We start from the raw sequence: 22,769 nt of genomic DNA on the forward strand, positions 1-22,769 counted from the left end.
ATGATAGAAAACCTTCAGACCTAGAACCAACCCAGTTTGGTTTCATCAGAGGCAGGTTGCACCTACTGAACCTGGTGGACTTCTTTGAGAAGGTCACCAAGGCAATGATGAGGGCAAAATTGTGCATACTGCCTAAAGGAGAGGATGAAAATACTGATGTATAATGAAATGATTGATTTGATCAACCAACTAATGGTATGAATAATTTGCCTGAATAATGCATGTTTATCAAAAGGTTACTTTAATAAATGATGAAATTATTACAAAAGCAAATAAACACATGGCTAATGATAAAATAAGATGCTGGGATTTAAAGACATTAAGTTTATCTAACCTGATCTTAAAGTGTATCCAACATGCTATCTCCACAATTCAAAGCTGCTTTCTTGCTCCACTGTTCAATACCATACACATTTTTCTAGTAATTTTCCAATAGCACTTTAATTTTAGACAAATTGGAAATTGAAACTACTATATTACATTCAGTTAACCGTAGCTCACAAAATCCCCTCTGAGTCTGAAAAAACACCTGTTCTATAAACATTATTCCAACCTTATGCCACTAACATTAACTTAAGCTCCACTAATAAAAAGCACATAAAAATCAATGCAGTCAAAAATCAAGCAGGAGATTCCCTCTTCTCAAATTATATAGGTAAAATCTAGACTGAACTACCTGATAACATCACCATCATAGCATCCCTATTCCAATTTAAACCAACTCTAAAAACCCATCTATTAAACAGATGGCCGTGTCCTTGCTCTACGCCTGACTAACTTCTGCCTTTATGTCTCTGTCCTTATCGCTAACTCTGTTTATCTTATAGAACTTCTAACTACATCACATACCTATGCCTACTATTTATACATTCATTTCCTTGTAATATTCATCAATGAGGCAGGAATTTTCCTAGCCATGCAATTTTCCTGACCACACAATTTAATCTATTGTAAAAAATTTTACAATTATGCAATGTTTGTATGAAAAATGTAATGACTTATGATTTGTATTTATGAATGCTCCCTTGAAATATGAATTACTGTATATTTTACACTGTAATGACTAATTAAACCAACCTGTTTTTTTCATTTTCTTTGAATACCACCTGAGTATTGTTTGAAATTATCATGTAATAACTTTGATAGTCCATGTTACTATCTTTGTATACTCTGTATCTTGCTGTTTCTGCTTGTTCTATGTGGAGTTTTTCTCCTCGGGCCTCCGCTGAAAAAGGACATGTATCCAGTCGGTCTATCCCAGTAAACAAATGTAAAATAAAAAAATAAATAAAAATAATTAACTTCAAAAATACTGTAATATGACTAGAAACCGCATACGTGTGTAACCTCATATAGTATTTGTATAGTTGCTCTCTCCTTTCTGTCATATTGCTTCAGGTCTTCTAAAATTAAAACATGATCCATACAGAATATCTTACATTTTCAATTGGTCACTTTGCCATATTGTACCAGTCCATTCAGTAATGCAGGAGGGAGTCTTTTGTCATTTCCTTCTACTGCTCCACTTAGTACCAGAATATTATCAAAGATGTCAACATAGTTAAAGGCATTTATCCACTGAACCAGCTTTTTGAAGCACTTCCACACGTTTCAGCTGTATAGATTTTTGCAGAATGTCCAGATATTTGCCTCATATTTTGGTAAGTTTTTCATGAAATTCTGGTTTTCTAGGAAATCACTGGCAAATAATTGAAGATTTAAGTCAGAAAATAATGACAGACATTTGAGTTTCAGATGTTATACCCTTAGGAAAATTCATCCTAAAGCAAAACCTGTTATTCTATCTACTTACTAAGTTTGAAAGAGCAATATCTAATAATTGTCCCTGTTTTGGGGCATTTGTCCCTCTATTATGTATGGCTTGTCCAGACTTTTTGCTGTTGTGACACTGATAAAGTATGAAATGTCAGTCTGAGAAATAATCTGTAAGTTCCTCTGACTCTATTAAATGTACACAGATGGATGTTTTCTTCATCTACTATAATTTGCCAACATTTCTAATCAGTGTTTAGCACAGAAAATATATTGGATTTTATGTACCAAGTAATTACATTTTTCTAAATATGAAGGGGATTGTTTTATTTGTTTAGAATCTCCAGTATTGGGAATCTTTGCATATATGAATCTTGACATGTCTAAACACACTAACTATACTATTCACTCAGTTATTAGGCTACATTTGTTTCTTAATCTGACCCATTCCAGTTTCAGTTTTTTTCCTAATTACTGATGAAACTTTCCTAGACATATACATCACTTGTTATACAGCTTAATCATATCTACTTATATTGAGATTTTGTCAAAAATACTCATTAATTTTCTTGCTTCAATGAATTTCTATTTTGCACTCTTGCAAACTGTATTTTTAAACTGTTGAAGACTTTAGACAAGTCTAGAAATAAGGAGGACACTAATTTTCCATTACCTATAGCTTTACTGAAAGTATCTATTTAGATGTGATGTGCAGTGTTAGTACTATGGGAAGGATGGAAGCCCTCTTTTGTGAGGGATAGGAATTCTTCTTACTGAAAGTAGTTTAGAAATTGTTTTGAATACATTTACCAATTATTTTGGGAGGAGAGATAAGATTGCTATAGGGCTAAAGATAGTAATGTCTGTTGAATTTCCCCCTTTGTGAAGAGGGATATGGTGCAACTTTTACCAGAGAGGGAGGGAATGAAGGATTCCTGGATTGACCTATTTATAAGGATTGAGACAGGATAGGCAATGCTATTGATTGCTATTTTAAGTTACTTGCTGGGAAGGTCATCAACTGAAGGAGAGTATGGTTTGAGATTGTTTAGAAGTAGTTTTGAAAGTGGAGGTGGTGATAGATGGCTGTTGGGCAGGGTTAAGATTAGATGTTGTGGAATCCTTTGTTAGAAATTCTGTACAATCTATGAAATATGAGTTGAAGTGTATTGTGATTTTGAGTGGTGAGTTACTGGGAGAGAGATTAGGGTTGAATTTTTGGCTGGATGCAAGATTTGTTTAATAACTATCCAAAATTGTGTAGGGATACATTTACTATTATTCTGAAAGTTATTATAGTATAGTTTTTGTCTTTATTTATTTGCTTTTTAGTACAATTGTGAAGCATTTTGAAGACTTGAAGATATTGTGTTTTTATATTTTACCAATCTTTCCATGCTTTTTCTCTATTTTGCATTAACAAAAATTACAATTTAATTAATTGGACAAGTAAGTCACTCAGTAATTTATTCAATTTAGTTTAAGGATTTAGTATTAAATTATTTTAATATTAAAAGCTTTATTTAAATTAGTAAGTAATTCAGTCATATATGTTTACTTAAATTCATTATTTGAATCATTTTGCCATTTGGCCAGGTCATTGCAATAATATAAGCATGGATAATTTGCTAACCATTTATTGCTTAGAGATCTTTAAATCATTTAATCATAAAATATTTTAATCAATCAGTTATTGATCTTATAATCAGTCTTTCAATAGTACATTTACCTTTACATCATCATATTCAACTCTTTAAATCTTTAATTGTTTAATTAAATAATTTATTAATTTATTCACAATTCATTAAATCATTTATCATTAACCAAGGCTTTCGGTCCATTAGATGTTAATAATTTAATTTAACCAAAGTATTCATTTAGTCAACTTCGGTTTTTGATTATTTATCATTTTTTTCATATCAGGATTTTCCTGTGCTGAAAATTCTGGTACCAGTATAATTAGTGCAGAAAACACACCTGTATAAATGTCCAAATGTGTATTCAGAATATTACATTTGTGTACTTATTTCTTGACTCTCTGTTATACCCCTCAATTGTCCAGACTTATGCCTCATATTTTTAGTCTGTTCCTTGTAAAATCTGTGATTTTATGACAAATCATTGAGCATTGAAGTCACTGAATAATGATATACATTTAAGTTTTAGACTTCATATCCTTCAGAAAATGTATGCTAATACAAAGCTAATTATTCTATCAACTTTCTAGGTTTATAAAATCAATATTTAAAATTTGTCTTTGGTTTTGGGCTTTTGTCCTCAAGCATTTTTAGCTTTGTCCAGATTTCTTGTGGTTAGAGGTTGAGAGATGTACCCTGTTTACATGATAATTTATTTTTTGAGTACTCCTAAATATTGTCCTGTTGCAATAAAGAAGTGCTGTCTCTAGCACTGTACGTTATGGCACTTATCCTGTAAACATTTAAGCATATCATTATGTTACACTGTTATTTAATCAGTAGTCTTGTAAGCATTGACATCACTTTTCCTTTTCTGAAATTTCCAGTACCAATAATATTTATTCCAAGGAAAACATATTTCTCTAAAAACTGAAAGGGGTTGAGAGATTAAGATCTATGTTCTCTCCTTCATCTCATGTAAACACCAAGTTATCTCTTCATTTATCTTAAATATTGTCATGTGGCATTACGTAAAAGTTGTCTAAAGTAATGAATATTATGCAGTTTGCTCTCTTTTGAGTCACATCAAAAGACTGTTAAATTTTTCCACCTGTATTTTAATTCAAAATATATTTCACTTCAATTGCAATAAAACAATACTATAGTGTCTTTGAGGCTAGATTTACTTCAATGTAGAATAAATTTATTGTATTAAAATCTAAGAAAATCACAATTAAACCATTTTATAATATCAGATTGGAAGACAAAAAACTATACTACTGTTTGCTGACTACAAAGTGAATTTAATTTCTTTAGCACTTTCATTTTTACATGAACAAAGGGACTTCATCAGAATAAAATGTGGTATGTCCCCACTTTCTTAAATATAATAAAACAAATTATGACAGTATATTAGTGATTAGTAGTTCAGAGTTCAACTGTTTGCACATAGAACATAAAAACATAGAACATTCAAATTGACGGTGCAGTGGTACAGCAGTTAATGCTATTCCCTCATAGCAAGAGGTTCTCCAGTTTGATTCTCAGCTGGGGTACCTTCTGTGCGGAGTCTGCATGTCCTTCCTGCATTTATGTGGGTTTCCTCTGGGTGCTCTGGTTTCCTTCCACATTATGAAGACGTGTCTGGAGCATTTCTCCCTGGACCTCTGCTGAAAATTGGCTTGTTCCAAGTCGGAATTTCCCAGTAAACAAATGTTAAATAAATAAAATATAAGAACATTAAAATTATGACTGAGTTCATAGTTAATTACATTACCTATAACCTCTTTGTTTTAAAAAGACACTTAAAATTTCTTATGTCATTTTAGTCTAGGCAGTCGATCTGCTTCAAGTTACATCTGCCATCTTGTCTCCGCAACTTCTAATTTTTTTTAAAATCCCCGTCTATAATCACTTGATTCATGGCCCAATATACTAAAGTAAAATTTGCCCACCAACACAATTTTGGGAATACCTAAATAAAACATTTTAGTGTCTTTCTTTTTTGTAGCTGCTAGATGTTTCTTAATTCTGGATCACACCTTCCGAGTAGTTATCCAAAAATAAAAAAAAAGAAAACTTAAGGCTCCTCATATAGCAAGATACACTACTCCTATAGACTACATATATAATGAAAATGTCTGAAGTTCACATCTGAAGCTTATAGACAAAGGTTTAGAGAAAATAGGAGAAATTGGAAGGTGATGATTTCATTGCAGAAATAAGCACTTAATAGGTGGGTGATTGGATGTCATGTTACTGCCTTTAAAGTTCTATGATTCTTATTGATAAGATAGCAAGCTCCCAATACCTTGCTTATGAATATGACAATAAGACTGATATACCAAAAATGTGCCTCTGCTAATGAAATGGGTAAAAATTGTGACACCGTCTAGCCATTAGTACATAACTGCACAGGAAGGGGATACCTTGCACTACATATAGATGTAAGGGAACCCATGGTGGCAGTCTAAACCATTGTAACCGGTTTCATGGACAAAGGAGGAAACTGCATGCTGCAATGTATGCCAGTAAATCTTTTCAATTTAGTGAACTGGTAAAATGTGCACAGAGGCAGGGTTTGGAAAGTGCTGAATGAAGGAGATGACAGAGATGAAGTAACACCATAGTATTTTTAGGTTGTCTTGTAAATGAAGCTGTTCCAGATTATCACAAGGTCCTTTACCATATCCTGGTCAAGGTTAAAGAAACCATTGCATCAGACATAACTATTTTTATGACTGTAGTTCTTAAAAGGAACGTTACTTGCTTAGGCATTCCACTCCAGTTAGAGCTATGGGAGGGACACATTTTCCTGGTATGTAAGAATTTACCTGGACTGGGAAGAGAGGCACAGAACAAGCAGGTGGCAGCATTTACTAATGTCTCTGCAAATGTTTTAATAGGAAATGATTTTAATGAAACAGTACTTTGTGTATGTGTGATGGCCCACAGCCAGACATAGAGACAAATGCATGGGAAAGGCAGTAGGGGGATTCCTGGCCAATGTCCATACCTCAAACTGAGCTTAGTAATATTCTGTGGTGGAAGTGATACATAGTAGCAGCAAGCCTGGACCCGAGTTATAGCTATTCAAAGGTGATAAACCTCTTCAGGAAGGGCTACCTCAGAGTAAGAGATGGTTGGGAGCAGCAACCTAAATCTAAGTGACAATTGTCAAAAGTTCCTAAATGTACATTGGAAGCGGTACTATGGAGAAACACAAAGAGGTAATTGAGATAGGTACAACTGACAGCTCCCACCTTGCAAAATGAGACTGAGATAGTTAAGGGGGCTCCTGATTCTCAAAGGCAGGGTGAGTCTGTATTTTTGTACAAGAGGTTATTGTACACAGAATGGACTCCTGAAGTGAGATGGAGGCAGAAATGATGCAGTGGCTGGTAGTTCCAAGGGCTTACCAACTGGCATTTCTGGAAAAAACTCATGATATTCTTTTTTCATACCCTGTTGACATTAACTACACATGAAGAAGGTTTATGCAAAATTACTATTAACTGGTCATTGAAAATGATGTGAGAAGGTACTGCAGGACATGTGAGGAATGTCAGAAAGTTGGTAAGGTAGGATACAAAACTTAGGCTGGTTTGGTGCCATTACCTGTTACCAAGGAACAATTCCAGAAAGTAGCCATTGATAGTGTTGGACCTTCTAGTACCTCAAGCTTCACAGGTAAGCAGTATAGCTTTGTGGCAGTAGACAATGGTATTAAGTACCTTGGGCTGTGGATGTTTTCTCCTTTCAGGCAGAAAAGGTTACAAATGCTTTATTGGATGTTTTCAGCTGAATGAGTTTTACCTAGGAAATACTGGCAGACAAAGGGGTTGACTTAATTTCAAGCCTGCTAACATGTTCGTAGAAGTGACATGGGGTAAAGTAGTTAAAAAGTGCTCCCTACCATGCATAAATAAATGGTGTGCTGGAGAGATTTAACTCTAATCTTAAGATCATGCTGGGAGAATTTGTAAACCAGTTTAAGCAGGAAAGGCAGAAGTACCTGCCACATCTTGTCTTTGCATGCAAAGAGGTTGACTTAATTTCAAGCCTGCTAACCTGTTCGTAGAAGTGACATGGGGTAAAGTAGTTAAAAAGTGCTCCCTACCATGCATAAATAAATGGTGTGCTGGAGAGATTTAACTCTAATCTTAAGATCATGCTGGGAGAATTTGTAAACCAGTTTAAGCAGGAAAGGCAGAAGTACCTGCCACATCTTGTCTTTGCGTACAAAAAGGTTCCCAGAGAATCCACATTTTTCATCATTATTTTACTTAATATCCATGGGGTGAGAGAGTGAAATGACTTAATTTTGGATGAGTAGCAGAGTAAACATGATTCCCATAAGGTGCCTGTTGTGGTATATGCCCTGAATTTCAGGCCTAAGTTTAGAGAGTTCACAGGGGTTGGCACAGAAACCCCTACCACAGGCTCAGGCACAACAGCAGCAGATGGTCTAGTATGGCTGGACAGCTGGAGCTGAGAATACATTTCCGTACAAAAGGTAATTATGCTTATTTCTGTTCAACAAAGTAAGTTGCTGCCAGCATAGGAAGGTCTTCTCTTTGTTGTGAAGAAGGTAAACAATGTTAATTAGGTAGTGGAGTTGCCAGGTAAGTTGCTAAAACATGAACTTTACCATGTTAACATAGTAAATCCCTTCCACAATAAAGAATCATTGGTGTATGGTATCTTCAGTAAGTTACAAGGAGAATCAGAACATCTATTAAAAATGCACAGTATGAGTCTTTCAATGGGCTTGATCCCCAAAGTTTGAAAAACAGACATTTTGATGCCTCTACATAGGAGATTTCTAGCCAACTGTGGTAATTATAGACCCTTTAAACTTACCTGCCTTGTTTGTAAAGCCAATGAATGTATCATTTCTGACCTCATAAATTTAGACATTGATAATCCCTTACCTCTGGATCTACATTAAGCTGGCTTTGTCAAAGATTGGTCTCACATTCTTAACCTTGTAGCATTGGAAGGTGGTTGCGTAGTGCACATGACACAACTGAATGTGGTCAAGACATTCAGTACTCTTGTCCAGTGCAGGCATTGTTAACAAATTGGTAAACCTAAATATCAATCTATATGTAGCAAGGTGGATACCAAACTGATTGCGAAGCATGTATTTCAAGAATTATAGATGCAACATTAGTAAATAAATATGTCACAAGTGGGGTTCCTTATGTCTCAGCATTTGTTCTTCTCTTTGACATTTAAATCATTGATCTTTGAGACAAAATCTCAAATTCTGGATTGCAAAATTCATTGATAACTGTAAACCATGAGTTGTTAGTTGAACATCCACTAAAGTGAAGACAGTCCAGTATGGTCTGAATAATACAAACAACTGGTGCAAGGACAATGACCTCAGAATTAAAGCCAAAATATGTAGCACTTTGGTAAAAAAAAATAATTCATTGTCATACTACACAGAATACACAGCTCTTAGGAATAACACTGACAGAGATCTAAGCACCCTTGTAGATCACCCCCAGTTGTTTGATCATCATGTCTCCACTGTAGTTACAAAATGCTTCTACCTGGCCTAACTAATAACCAAGAGCATCTCATCCAGAATCGAAGAAGTTTTACTTTTACTGTACTCACCTCTTATTTACTGTATTATTGAATGTGATGCCCCTTTGGTATGTACTTATCAGAATATATCACTCCACTGGAGAGACCCCAGAGGTCCCTAATGAAAAAAATCACTGGCATTGAATTGTCTAGACATCCAGACTGATTAGCCTCTTTCTCTCTTTCTTGATCTCGCTCTGTATTAAGTTTATTGTAGATTCCTCCAGCGTGATCTTTATTTGGCCTTTTGGTCCATGAAAGACCCCACCCTCCTAGACCTAGTATATCTTCGTAGAACTTATGGTTCATCAAACACATGTGCAAAGGATCTCAACAAACTAATTAATAGGGCATGGAAGCATGATAGGTGCTTATTCCAGCATAATTCTCACCTTTGGAATAAACTAGCCCTGGATACTAAGCAAAGTGCTAATGGTCTAAAAACTGAGTGTTTAGTATCCACCTATGAACAAGTTATAAATCATTCCCAGGGTGCATGATTAAGGGATAATTATTGCTGACAAGCTGATATTAAGAGACCAGATGTTAGCTATCATCAAATCTGCTTATTTCCATCTTGGAAACATCTCCCTTATCAAATATCTTATACCATCTTTGGACATCCATGTCATGGAATATACCTTAGTCTCCCTATGGGTTTACTCTGCAATGGCTTCTACCTGGGGCTTCCAAATACAGAGTATTATTTTCTGCAGCTGGTTCAAAATTCTGCAGCCCAACTACTTACATGGGTCTGAAAGTATCCTAGTATTATGCTGTTTTTGGGAGGATCCTATTGTCTACCTGTCAAGAAATGTATCATCAGTAAATTTCTTGTTCTGTTATTTGTAAGCCTCCATAGCTTGAGTCCCTCCTTCTGCTGTATTTTTTGAGCTGGTATTAGCCAGTCAGTGCTCTGTGTCCTGCCTTTTAGGAGTTGCTGGCAGTCTTGTCCTTGTGTCTTGAGTCATCCAGGACTCAGGTCATTGCTTACTAGGGTCTATGTCTGGAACTTGCAATCCAGTTGGTTGAGATGGTCTCTGACATTGGCCAATTTCAAGTACTCTTTACAATAATATTTATTTGAACTTATATTTGTTTTTTTATACTAAGTAGTTACCATTTCATATTAAATATTGCCGGTAACCCTCAGTAAATATTTTGTACTTATTATTTTATCTGTGTTTAATTTCTACTTTATTTTATTCTGTTATTTTATATATTTTATCATTTTATATTTATCAATTTATCTCATTAAGTACTTGTGATCAAGCACTTAAATAAACATGATGTTGACATTAAAAAGAATTTAAGATTGAAGCATTCTCATTTTATTCTAGCTCATTTGCAGAGTCCTTCTGGCTTTCCTGCAATATAACAATATTTGCCAGAATGATAATGATTTGTGAGTTTAACATTCAATTCAGTTATATTTATCATGTAGCTACCATCCTAAACATTTTATTTCTAGATATCCAATCTGAAATGGAAAATGGATATTCCATAATAGATTGAAAAGGACACCATTTTTATCATGCATTATATGATCTGCTTTTAGAGTTTGCTAAAACTGATGTTCATTCATACAAAAGTATTTTGCTTCACCTGCTCTGGAAATTTCTGGCATCATCATCATCATCATCATCATCATCATCATCATCAGCTCACTCATTCCTATTGATAAATAGGGCCAGAAAGTCATGTCATTTGTCATCATTTCTCTCTATTCAAAGCTACTCTCCTATCATCTTCAACAGTCGTGCCAGCCCGTCTGAAGTCTTCTCTCACGCAATCCATCTATATCTTGGCTGGATGCCCTCACCTCCTTTTGCCTTTTTTATCTGCTTCTCACAAATATATTTTTAGCAGATTGTGTTCTACTTTTCTGCAGATGTAATCAAACCATCATAACCTGTTCAAGTTAACAGATACTACTTTGGCTCTTCTGTTCTGATATTCTCATTTCTCCATCTCTCCCAGCGTGTGCATCCTACTACCCATCTCTGGCACTTCATCTCCATCACCTCAAGCTTCCATGACTGCTCTGCCTTAACTTCCTGGATTTCTCTGCCATGCAGAAGCACTGGTCACCCCACTCTTTTGTTTACCTTGCTTTTTTCTAATTCAGTGCTTTTTTAACTAACAACTTTATTTAAACCAAATATCAACAAAGACAGAAATATAGTAGCAAATACAGAGCAGAGCAACAAATGTTCCTTTAACAGCATACATAAAAATAAATGGCTAGATATATAGATCGATAAATAAATCTACTATAAGTCTTTGTCTGTACACCTTACTTTTCAAAGGCTTTGGCATTCTTCTGTCACTCAGTACCCATGATACGTTATGCCAGTTGACTGCAGCATCACTGATTCTAGCTTTGACCTACACATTTAGGCTTTTCTGCTTCTTAACCAAATCTCCCAGGTACTTGATGCCATTAAGATGTTCCACAATTTTCCTTTCTATCTCATTTGTAAGCTTCTTTATAGTTCCTTATTTGTTGCCATGACAGCTGTCTTGACTGTACTCAGTTTAATCTCAAATCCCTTCAGTTTTGCATTTCTGTCCCCTCTTATTTGCCAGAGTTCCTGTTAAGAGTCTGCTTGTGCTACATCATGTACATAGAGCAGTGCTGTTGATCTGTCCCTTCTGACCTGTTTGTTGATGTATGTACAGCAGTGAGCTCAAATCCAAATCTTGGTGCACACCCACTCCTACAAGGAACCTATCTGTGAGATTGAACACTGTTTGTACTTTTGTTGTTGGGTCCCTGTACATTGCGTGTGTGATGCTGCCAGCCCAGCCATCTGGAATTTTGTAAATAATTCTATGTCATTTGTGACTATTGATATGATTTATACAGAACTATATGTTATGTACTGAGCTTCAAGAATGTAACCACAGTGTACCCTACTGGAAAAGAACAGAAATGTATATAAGCTATATACCTGTGCAAATATATGTTTTAATGGTAGAAGCTGGAGCATACAGAGTTAACTTGCAAGACTTCAAGAAAATAAGTTGGAATCAAAATATTTTATGATTGTGTTATCTCTTATTTTCAATGCAGCAAGCAGACACAATGTCTAGATCTAGAAGTTTTTTCTATTGTCTTGAAAGTAATTTTGGTTTAAGATGTACATTGTTTTATTGCTTCCTAGCAGCTGCACATCTGAGAAATATGTACTTCTCATACAGAGATGATAAAATTATGTTGGTATATGTTAGCCTGGGAACTAAAGGCAGGTGACAAAGAGTGATGTCATCCAAGTTGACCCAGCAGTAATGTTTGATAGTAACTTAAGAATTGTGTCAGAGAAAGACTGTGCATTTTATATCTTGTCTTGGACCTAGAAACATCCATTCAGCACTTCTGCCTGTGTGTTGCACTGTAAGTAAGATTTAGGCATAGTATTTCTTTTTTGAGATAGATAAGTACATAGTAAAGATTAGTTTAGATGTTTTCTGTATTCATTTGAGACTGTCCTGCAATGTTGTTTTAAAATATCGCTGTGATTCTGAACTCTGCAGTTACTGTGTTGTTTGAGTATTGTCTTGTTCTTTTATTATTTATTATTAAATATATTTAAACCTATCTTTGTGGCTGATATTTGTGAGACATATTTAAGCTCTTAAATTGCTTGCATATGTATTTGGTGACACTGTACAGACCACTCCTAAATAGCTTTAGTCTTGGTCACACTTATCATTTGGATAGTAGTAACATTACACAGTAGCATTGGTCACCCTTTGTAAGGGCCTTTAAGTAGCTGATAAAGAGCTGGCTGGTGGCAGTGATAACCACCTTATAGTCTGGGAAAAAGGGGGCATAGCTACTAAATCTGTGCTACCCTTCCCCAGGTGTGTGTGTGTGTGTGTGTGTGTGTGTGTGTGTGTGTGTGTGTGTGTGTGTGTGTGTGTGTGTGTGTGTGTGTGTGTGTCAGCTACTTGGGCAGGAACATGAAGCACTGGTTTAACAGAGAGGGTGCTGGAGGTCTTAGCTTGGCCACTCGGCTGAGATCTTAGCCCTATAGCTCTGCTAGTGGGGAGTCTTACTGGGAATCTGGAGAAAGAGGGAGAAGCCAGCCCCATACTGACCGTGATCTCTGTGTGCTCTTAAGGGAATTTTTACTTTACTGTGTGTGTACTTGTCATCCTCCCATTGTGTACATCCCTCACTGTTGTCAGTGGTGAGGATTGAGGCTACTTGATTACTGGGCCAGTGCAGGAGCATCACAGGTTGCAAGTATTCTACCAATGTTTCTAAGACTTTAAACCTTCACAGGACTGTCCAAATTAGTTTACTTGTGGCATGTCATAAGCTTTCTCTAAGTCTAGGAAGACCCATGGGTTCATAGGTTCAAAGGATAATACTAGGCTATTGGCCTGGAGGCCTTTATAAGCCTAGCAAAGAATGTGGCTCATGTTTCCTCAAAATCAGCACCTGTTTCCCCTGTCCAGCAGGGACACAGGTGGGATCCCAGGGGTGTATTTTCTGTTTCCCATCCAGTCATCCAGGTCCCTGTTAAAGAGGGCTAGAGAGGTACGCTGCTTGACATGGAGAGGGAGTCTTTTCCACAGATGGGGAGCCTTTGGGACACAAATCTATCTCACCAAGTTCTATTAATGTCGCAGACCAGGTTAAGGCCTTGTGTGCAGGTTGTGCAAGTGGAGTTTGACTTATGGATATGCAGCAACTCCATCAAGGCTAGGTCTGAGATGGCCTTGTGTGCCAGACACAGGTCACCTCTGAGCAGTCTGTATGAGACTGAGTAGAAGGACAGGGCTTTTAGCCTATCTGGATATTATAGGTGTTTGAGACCCTGGATTTTTCTGGTCAGGAACCTCTGTGGTCTCTCCATCTGCTGCATGTACTTGACAAAGTGCATGCAGAAGGGGGCATTGTACTCAATAAAGGGTCCAATAAGGAAGAAGTACAGGGATGTTATAACCTCCTTGTTCCTGAATGAAATACCCTTATTTATGAGGTGGGCCATGTCAGAAAGCCTTCCGTACAATGGAGGCAATGTGGTGGTCAAAAGTCAGGTTGCTATCAACCTGGGTGCCCATGTCCCTCACGACTGATTGTGTGCTTAGTACATTGTTATTAATGTGAAAATTAGTGGAGATGCCTTTTTCCCCAAAGGGGATAATGATGCATTTCTTGGCATTCAGTTTGAGGCCATGCTTCTGGCACCAGTCATTAGTTTGTTAAGGCCCTCTTGGAGGATGTTCACATTACTAGAGGAATTTAAGACAGCGCTCAGCTTGCAGTCATCTGCAAACTTACTCAGCCACAGACCACTGATTTTGGCTTGCACCTCAGAAATGTATATCCCAAACAGTAGAGGCCCCAAGACTGCTCCTTGGGGTACACCGCTCATTATGGCTCTACTACTAGAGGTGGCTGGCCCTATTTTGACAGAGTGGGTTCTATCAGTGAGCCAGTTAGCTACCCATCTGGTAACATACAGGTTGATGCCTAGCTGAGAGAGTTTATCTATTATGTCCAAGTGGAATCTTTACTCATCTCCAGTGAAGTGAATAAAACAGATATGTGGTCAAACTAGATAAAATAAAATATATAAGGAAAGTTGGTGGTGGAATGCAGAAGTCCAGAAAGTTATCAACAAAGAAAGAAAGCAAGAAAGCATACAAAAACAAGTGGAAAGTAGTAAAGACAGATCAGGTTAAGAGGGGAATGCGGTCTGTCTAACAAACCGGCTATGAGAGCAGTCTCAATGACAAAGAAGAAGGCATCAGAGAAATCTTACAAGTTTCTGGAAAGTGATTCAGCAGATGGCACAAAGAAGCTCTATCAGGATGCAAGGCAGCAATAAATAATGAGAGAGTCAGCAGGTGTCATTCATAATGGATGCCAGCAAAAATCTGTTTACTAGTCCAGGCAAGGTCAAGTGTAGATGGAAGAATTATTTAAGAATTTTCTGAATGAAAAAAAAAATCATACAGAAGCTGAGATGCCTCATACACAGCCTACACTAAAAGAAGGGGGACCCAGTACTGAAGTACTACAAAGTGCGCTAAGAAAGATGAAGTCGTGGAAATTGACAGGTTCAGATGAAATAACTGTAGACATGATCAATATGTGTAGGCTTAGGTTCATAGGTGGGTACTAGGCTATCTGCCCGAAGGCATTTATAAGCCTAGCCAGAATGTGTTGGTTTTTGCCACCCCCTTAGATTAGTTCCCTGTGCCTCTGTCCAGCAGAGCCACTGAAGTGATCCCCGAGGTAAACTTTCTGTTTTCCATTGACTCGTTAAGGTTTCTTTTGAAGAGTTTTAGCGAGGAGCTCTGCCTAACGTAGATTGGGATCTTGTTCCAAAGCATGGGAAGTCTCTGGAGCAGGAATCTATCCCTCCAGCACATCTTATTTATTATTGTGGTGAGGTTTAGACCCCTAGAGCATGTGACTTGAGGGGATAAGGTTTTCTTTAGGTGGAGCATGTCCATCAATTCTGGGTTGGACATGGCCTTGTATGTCAGGCAGAGATCACCTCTGAGTAGGCGGTATGCAACCGAGTACAACTGGAGTTTTTTCAGTCGAGCTGCATAGGGCATCTGTTTGAAGCCAGTGATCCTCTTGGTGAGGAACTTCTGTGGTCTTTCCAGCTGTGGCAGGTGTCTTGTAAGGTACAGCCCAAATGGGGCGTTGTACTCTAAGATGGGTCTGATGAGTGATGAGTAGAGGGGCACAATGACCTCTTTTGATCTGGATGCGAACCCTTTTGTGATTAGGTGGGCCACGTAGAAGGATTTTCTTACCACTTTGGCAATGTGATTATCAAAGGTGAGATTACTATCTACTTGGGTCCCCAGATCCCTTATTATGTCTTCCGTATTTAGGGGACTACCATCTATGTGGTAGTTTGTGGGTAGTTTGTTTTTTCTAAAGGGGATGACTATGCACTTTTTGGCATTTAGCTTGAGGCCATGATTTTGACACCAGGTATCTGTCTCAGTGAGACCCTTTTGGAGGATGTCTGTGTCAGCTGGAGAGTCAATTATAGCCCCTAGCTATGTCTTCCGTATTTAGGGGACTACCATCTATGTGGTAGTTTGTGGGTAGTTTGTTTTTTCCAAAGGGGATGACTATGCACTTTTTGGCATTTAGCTTGAGGCCATGATTTTGACACCAGGTATCTGTCTCAGTGAGACCCTTTTGGAGGATGTCTGTGTCAGCTGGAGAGTCAATTATAGCCCCTAGCTTGCAGTCATCTGTGAACTTGGTCAGCCATAGTCCTCCTGTGCTTGCCTGTACCTCTGAGAAGTATATGCTGAACAGGAGGGGTCCTAGGACTGAGCCCTGGGGATGCCACTTGTAACCGGTTTAGAGTCGGACCTAGCTCCCGCAACTCTCACCATGTGGGTTCTGTCTGTGAGCAAGTTGGTAACCCATCTTGTGACGTAGGGGTTTATGTTCAGGCTGGTGAGCTTGTCTATAATATCAGAATGGGGAATGGTGTTGAAGGCCTTAGCGAGGTCTAGGTAGGCTGTGTGTACCACCTTTCCCTCATCTATAGCCTTGGTAACTGTCTCAAAGAAGTCCACCAGGTTTAGGAGGCATGATCTGCCCTTAACAAAGCCAAAATGGGTAGTGTCCAGTGTTTGGAGGTTCCCAATGTCTCTGCTAATGAGACCCGGGGTCTGTTGTGGCTCCACCTTTGTGGAGCAGAATAACCGTTGCTGTGCGCCACTCTATGGGTATGTAGCCTGTGGGGAGACTGAGTTTGAACAGTGTCTTTAGGTGAGGGGTTAGTTCATCTTTGAGCTCGTGTAGGATGCAGCCTGGGACACCGTTCGGTCCCATTGATGCTGTGTTTTTGGCTTTGGAGAGGGCCGTTTTAACCTGAGTGTCTGTGATTTCAGGCAGAATGGAGAGAGAGAGAGAGGAAATAGAGCAAGATGTATCTCAGAAGATGAGAGAATAAACATTTTCGTGCCAGTGTAGAAGAATAAAAGGCATGCTCACAAATGTGTGCAGTAAAGCTGTAGCAAATTCCTGCAACACTACATGAAAGTGTTATAGACAGGGTGACTGATAAACAGATACAAGCTGAGTAGTTCAGATACAGATCAGGATGCAGTTAAATTAATATGCTATTTGTAATGAAATAGATTGTGGAAAAAAGCTGGAGATGAGAAAAAGAGTCCAACTAGTTATCCCCAGGCTTGCTCTGGAAATTTCCATGTTAATTGATATCTTTTTTTTTTTCTTTTGTGTCTTTCTTTCTCTCAGTTTAACATAGTGTTTTCAGTAACACATTATAATGCACTTAAAATAAGCTTCATAGTTTAAGAATCAACTAATTTAATATTGGAAGGTTTAAGAACCCTTTATCATGAGCACCTGTTTGTCATCACAGAAGTACAGGCAGCATGTAATCATTATTAAGACAGTTCTCACAATTTCACTGGTAGTTTTGTTAGTAATATTAACACACCAGTTAAGTAAGAAACACTTCATATGTTTGGAGACCCACAAATGCCTCATGATGAACTTTAAAAATGCAATATTATGGACAGTTACACTTGCAGTTAAGGAAAAAGCTTGTATAAAGCCATTGCTACTGTTTTCACAGAGCTTTAGCTGACTTTTTATATGTTACCTATTTCAAATAGCAGAAGTTTCAACTGGAGTAGCCCCTGGAGCAGCAACAAAAACATATTTGTTGTCCCATTGCCCCTCTACTGAATAATGGATACGAAATAACAGAAAATAAATGTAAAACACAGTTTGTTTTAAACCCAGTCAGAATATTCAGACTATAAATTTTCCATTACTTTCCAGAAGGTGGCAGTAGCTGCTTTTTTGTGTTTTTTTTTTTTTTTTTTTTTTTTTTTTAAGTCATTCCAGAACTGCAGGGTGTGGATGCTATACAAAGTATTTATCCACTTAATGCAGTCACACATGCCAATGAAACGAAACTGCAGAAGGCTTTACAAGCAAAATGAGAAAGACAAGAAAAGAAGAAATATTATTCAAGTGTTGCATCTTGAAAGGCAGCTGCATAGCTCTGTTACCTTACTTCCACTCTCAATCTTCTATAAACTCTTCTCTGATTTTAATAGAAAACATTTCACCTCACACCCCTTTAGTTACAGGGTGTAATCCTAGTGATTTTTTTTGTTGTTGTTTATTATAAATAAACAGTAATTAGAACAATTCTTTTAGAAGTCACAGAGGACTTGTGGTTTAATTTATTGCTGTAGCAGAAATTGCTAACAGAGCAAATATGTGTTTTGAATTCATCTAACTTATGTTTACTACTTTTCAATGCAAAAAAATTAGGTTAGCACAAACTCTCATAGCACTGTAGATTGATATCAAAATATTTTTTTTAATTTATCCTTATATTTAAGCTATTACATGGTGATATTTATAAAAACATCACTAACTTGGCCACCATATTCAGCATATATATATATATATATATATATATATATATATATATATATATATATATATATATATATATATATATATAGACTCTTCTTTGTTTTATATATATATATATATATATATATATATATATATATATATATACACACATATATATATATATATATATATATATATATATATATATACATATATATCAAGCAATTTTTAAATATTCAGATTCACAATATCAGAAGTGAATATTGATGTGAGTATTTCACAGAAGAGTGGAAAGCTGAAATTATTGTTAAAGTTAGTAGCCCTTGCGGGCATGGGTGGCACCAGAAAGGGGTACATGAGGTCACATGTCCCTCATGGTGAACGTGTGTGCCCCTCTGAATGCCCCAGTTCCTGGAATACTGAAAGTCTATCACCCCATTTAGCAAAAGTGGCCTTAGGTCAACTGGTGCCCTAGGCAAAAGGGCTCCATGGCTCCCCCCACCACACTACCCGGTGCCTCCATCCTGGTCTACCTACACCAAATAAATACTGGAAAAGCACCCCTGCTAGAGCGGTGCCATGGCAGCTGCCTAGTTGGCCTATGCCTAAGGCCGGCTATGCCATTTAGCACATGCAGGCATAGCTGACGTTTTGCACAAACATGTTCTTACCTCATGGGAGAGTGCAGGCCTCTTGAAAGGCTTCTGGAATATGTTTAATTGAAGAAGTACTCTGAGCAGCAGCTGTCAGGAGATTTCTTTTACAACATTTTTAAGCAGCAGTCAGGAGGAAATAAGTATGGGATATCCTTGGGAAAGCACACATGTTTGTGTATGTGACATGCCCCAGTTAGATAGGTGTTTCTAGTTAAGTGACTTGATTTAAGTCACACAGTCGAAGGTAGAAAAAAATCAAATACTGTGCTTTTAGGACAGCTTATTAACAGCTTTTGGTTTTAATCCTCCATACCAACTACCAGACCTCCGTTAACTTCATTTTTTTGGTAAATCGCTCATAAATCAATCATAACAGTTTCATAGTTCTCATTAATCAGAAAATGCATGTACATGCAACAACTGTTATAGTTCTTTTAACTTTTTAAGTGCATAGTATTTAAGGCTTTAAGTTGTTATTGAATTTCTTCCTTTAATCAAAAGTACAGGGTTTGAATCCTTCCACCTCCATTTGCCTATGATTTGTCACTCAGACATTACTTCTGCGTTACCCTGAAAAGTGAAACTTTCTCCTTTGGGTTTACTTTGATTAGCAAATGGCTAAAACATTATTTAGAATTTGTTTTCTTTGAGACACCCCACAGTTATTATTGTCTTTGTCCAGAATTCTTGAGCAGAGAAATTGAAAATTATTTTGGTCTGTTCTTTGTAAAATGTGTGGTTTTCTAGCACATTGTTGTGGATTACAGTCACTAAATAATGCCAGGCATGTGAGTTTTAGACTTCATATCCTTCAGAAGATGTGTGCTAATTCAACTTTCTAAGTATATCAGAGAAATATTTAAAATGTGTTCCTAATTGTTGTATTGTTGGGTCTTTGTCTGTGTTTCCTGAACTAAGAGATTGGGAGAGCCTGGGGTTTACAATGGGATACATTGTTTGGTTCTGATAGTAATGAGCTGAAAAACATCTCGCAGTCATTATTTATGTATTTGTTCATTGATTTTTATCACAAGCAAACATTTGAATGCACGCAGAAATACAAGAGGCTGTCACTGATGGTCACACTGTATGTGTATGCCTTTGTGTATCCAGGTGTAAAGGAAAGAATCCATTATAGTAAGCAGGGGCTTCATCATATGAGACGTTGTTGATTGTTGACAACATGCTTATTTGTCTGGGCTACGAGTTTAAAGTTAAATTATTAACTGTGAATGCATTTTAATTTAATTTTTTTTGTAGGCCATTGTTGTGAAATGCACTATATTGGGCCATAACAGTTTGGTGTTTAGTGCAGATGAGTTAAGGCTATCTACTATTAATGAGCCACTTCCTGTAGACTTTAGCTTTTGATTTCATTAGCCTTCATTTGTCTAGTGTGAGTGTGGCCAAGTCATTTCACCTGACATTGCTACTGCTCTGCCCCTGAAAAGACACTTCTGTCCAGTTGTCTGCCCCAAGTAGTTTGCAAATTCATTGTACATTTGCCTTTTGAATTCCTGCACCCTTCGGGTAGCCCCTAATTAGTGTTTCATTATATGCTATTTGGCTATGAATCCTTGCACACCTGTCTGTTATCAATGTGAGAGTATTTTGTTTTGTTCATCAATTAGTTGTCAGTGTCTTTGCTGCAAAATTTTCAGTAAAAGTTGTAAATTAAATCCAAGTCTCTGTGATCACTGTGAAAATAAAGAAGAAAACAGAATGGACACTGACATGTTTTAACAGTATTTTATGGTAACTGGGGAGAGACAGCCAGGTAACGGGATATTGTTTTGGCTGTCTGTAGTGGGGTTCTTGTCCATTTTTCTGCCTAAGGTCCAATTTGGCCATGATCTGTCTGTGTTCTTATTATTCATAAATGACACATTTAGCCTCATATGTATGCCCTATCCTTTTTTGTCTTAATAAGAGATTTACTGAAAGTTGCACAGTAGGCAAATTTAGGTAGAAAAATCAAGCCCTGTACCCTTGACAACATGAAACAGCTCAATAAAAGTTTATAGTCTTAATCCTCTGCACTAATTGCCAGGCCTTCACTTGTGTCTTCTTTTCCTAATAAATCACTGAGTATTAAAACTCACTAAGGTTTATAGTCAGTTAGTAATGCCAATTATTAGAATTTCATAGTTTTTTGTTCAAATGTTCAGAAAATACATTTTGCTACAAAACCTCTTGCTCTGTTAACTTTTTAAGTAGATTACAATAGTTTGCCTCTTATCTGTCTCTGATTTTGCTGAATATCACTGATTTTGCCTCATATTTCTGTCCTGTCCCTCATTAATATGTTTTCTAGTAAATAACTGAGGGTTGCAGTCAATCAATAATGTCAATCATTACAATTTCATAGTTTTTATTTTTCATTGAATGAATGTCCGTGCAACACTCATTGTTTGGAGTATTTAGCCATTTGTCCTAATAAACTACTTCCTGAAGTCAAAGATACAGGGTTTGAATAATTTCCAATCAATTTGCCTACTTTTTGACTTTGAGCAAGTCACTGAACCAGACGATGCTCCTGCATCACCACTGGAGTTTACCTGGTTAACAAATTCTTAAAATAATATTTAAAAATTGTCCATATTTGTCTCCCATTATTTTTGTCTTTGCCCAGAATTCTTGAGCACAGAAATTTAGAAGTATTTTTTCTGATCCTTGTAAAATTTGTGACTTTTGGCAAAGTGTTGCAGATTGCAGTCACTATTTGCATGTGAGCTTCAAATGTTGTATCCTTCAGAAAATGCTTGATTATTCAAAGTCTGTTATCAACTTTCTACGTATAGAATGTATTTATTCTTAACTAATATTTTTAAATAATCTCTAATTTGGTATAATTATTTAAAGACGTTTTTGTATTATTTTTGAAGATTGCAAAATGATTGCTCTTAAAATGTGTTTGTAATACTTTGAAGATTTTCTTCCTGGGACTTCCCTGAAAGTGGGTACCAACCCAGTCAGACTTCCCCGGTAAAATAAATGTCAATAAATAAATAAATAAATACATAAAATAAGAGAAATATTTAAAAACTATTCCTGATTTTGTTCCTTTTTTCTGATTCTTGAGCTAAGAAGTTGAGAGGGCAGAGGGGAGGTGCAATCTAATATTTCTGACATCGGTGAGATGAAATACGTTTCTGGGTCATTATTTCTTAATTTATTAATTCACTTGATCTCAAGCAAACATATAAGACATGCAGGCATACAAGTGCCTGTAATTAGTGTGTCTATGTGGGTCAAAGATCAAAGTTTAAGAATGTAGTGGTAGAATGAAGTAATAAAACTGTGATGGGGAGAAAGGCTAAATTTGTTTTTTAATGAGAATTTGTAACTAGAGATGTTAAGAGAGATAATATGGGAATAATTTTCTTATTTTTTTTATTTTTTTGTGTGGGGGGGGTCCTGGGCTTTCTCATCTTACTCTCAAATCTCTAATTCTTGATGAGCTGAGTGTATCATAAAACATGACATATACCAATTTTATATAACTTTTTTCTTATAAATAATGTAAAAGGAAACTTTTGCTTGGTACCAAGTGACTGTTCTGGCAAGCAAAGAGAAACGAGGGGCATCAAAAAACTTTTTTTTTTAATCATGGGGTAAAGTTCCTTCCTAGTTGTTAATAAATGTGTCACATTTTACCCTTCTGTTCCACATTGTGCGAGATAGTGTACTATTCTG

The sequence above is a fragment of the Protopterus annectens genome, chromosome 4.part0 (genome assembly GCF_019279795.1).
Source record: "Protopterus annectens isolate FY-2018-M chromosome 4.part0, PAN1.0, whole genome shotgun sequence".
In the NCBI taxonomy this organism is placed as follows: Eukaryota; Metazoa; Chordata; order Ceratodontiformes; family Protopteridae; genus Protopterus; species Protopterus annectens.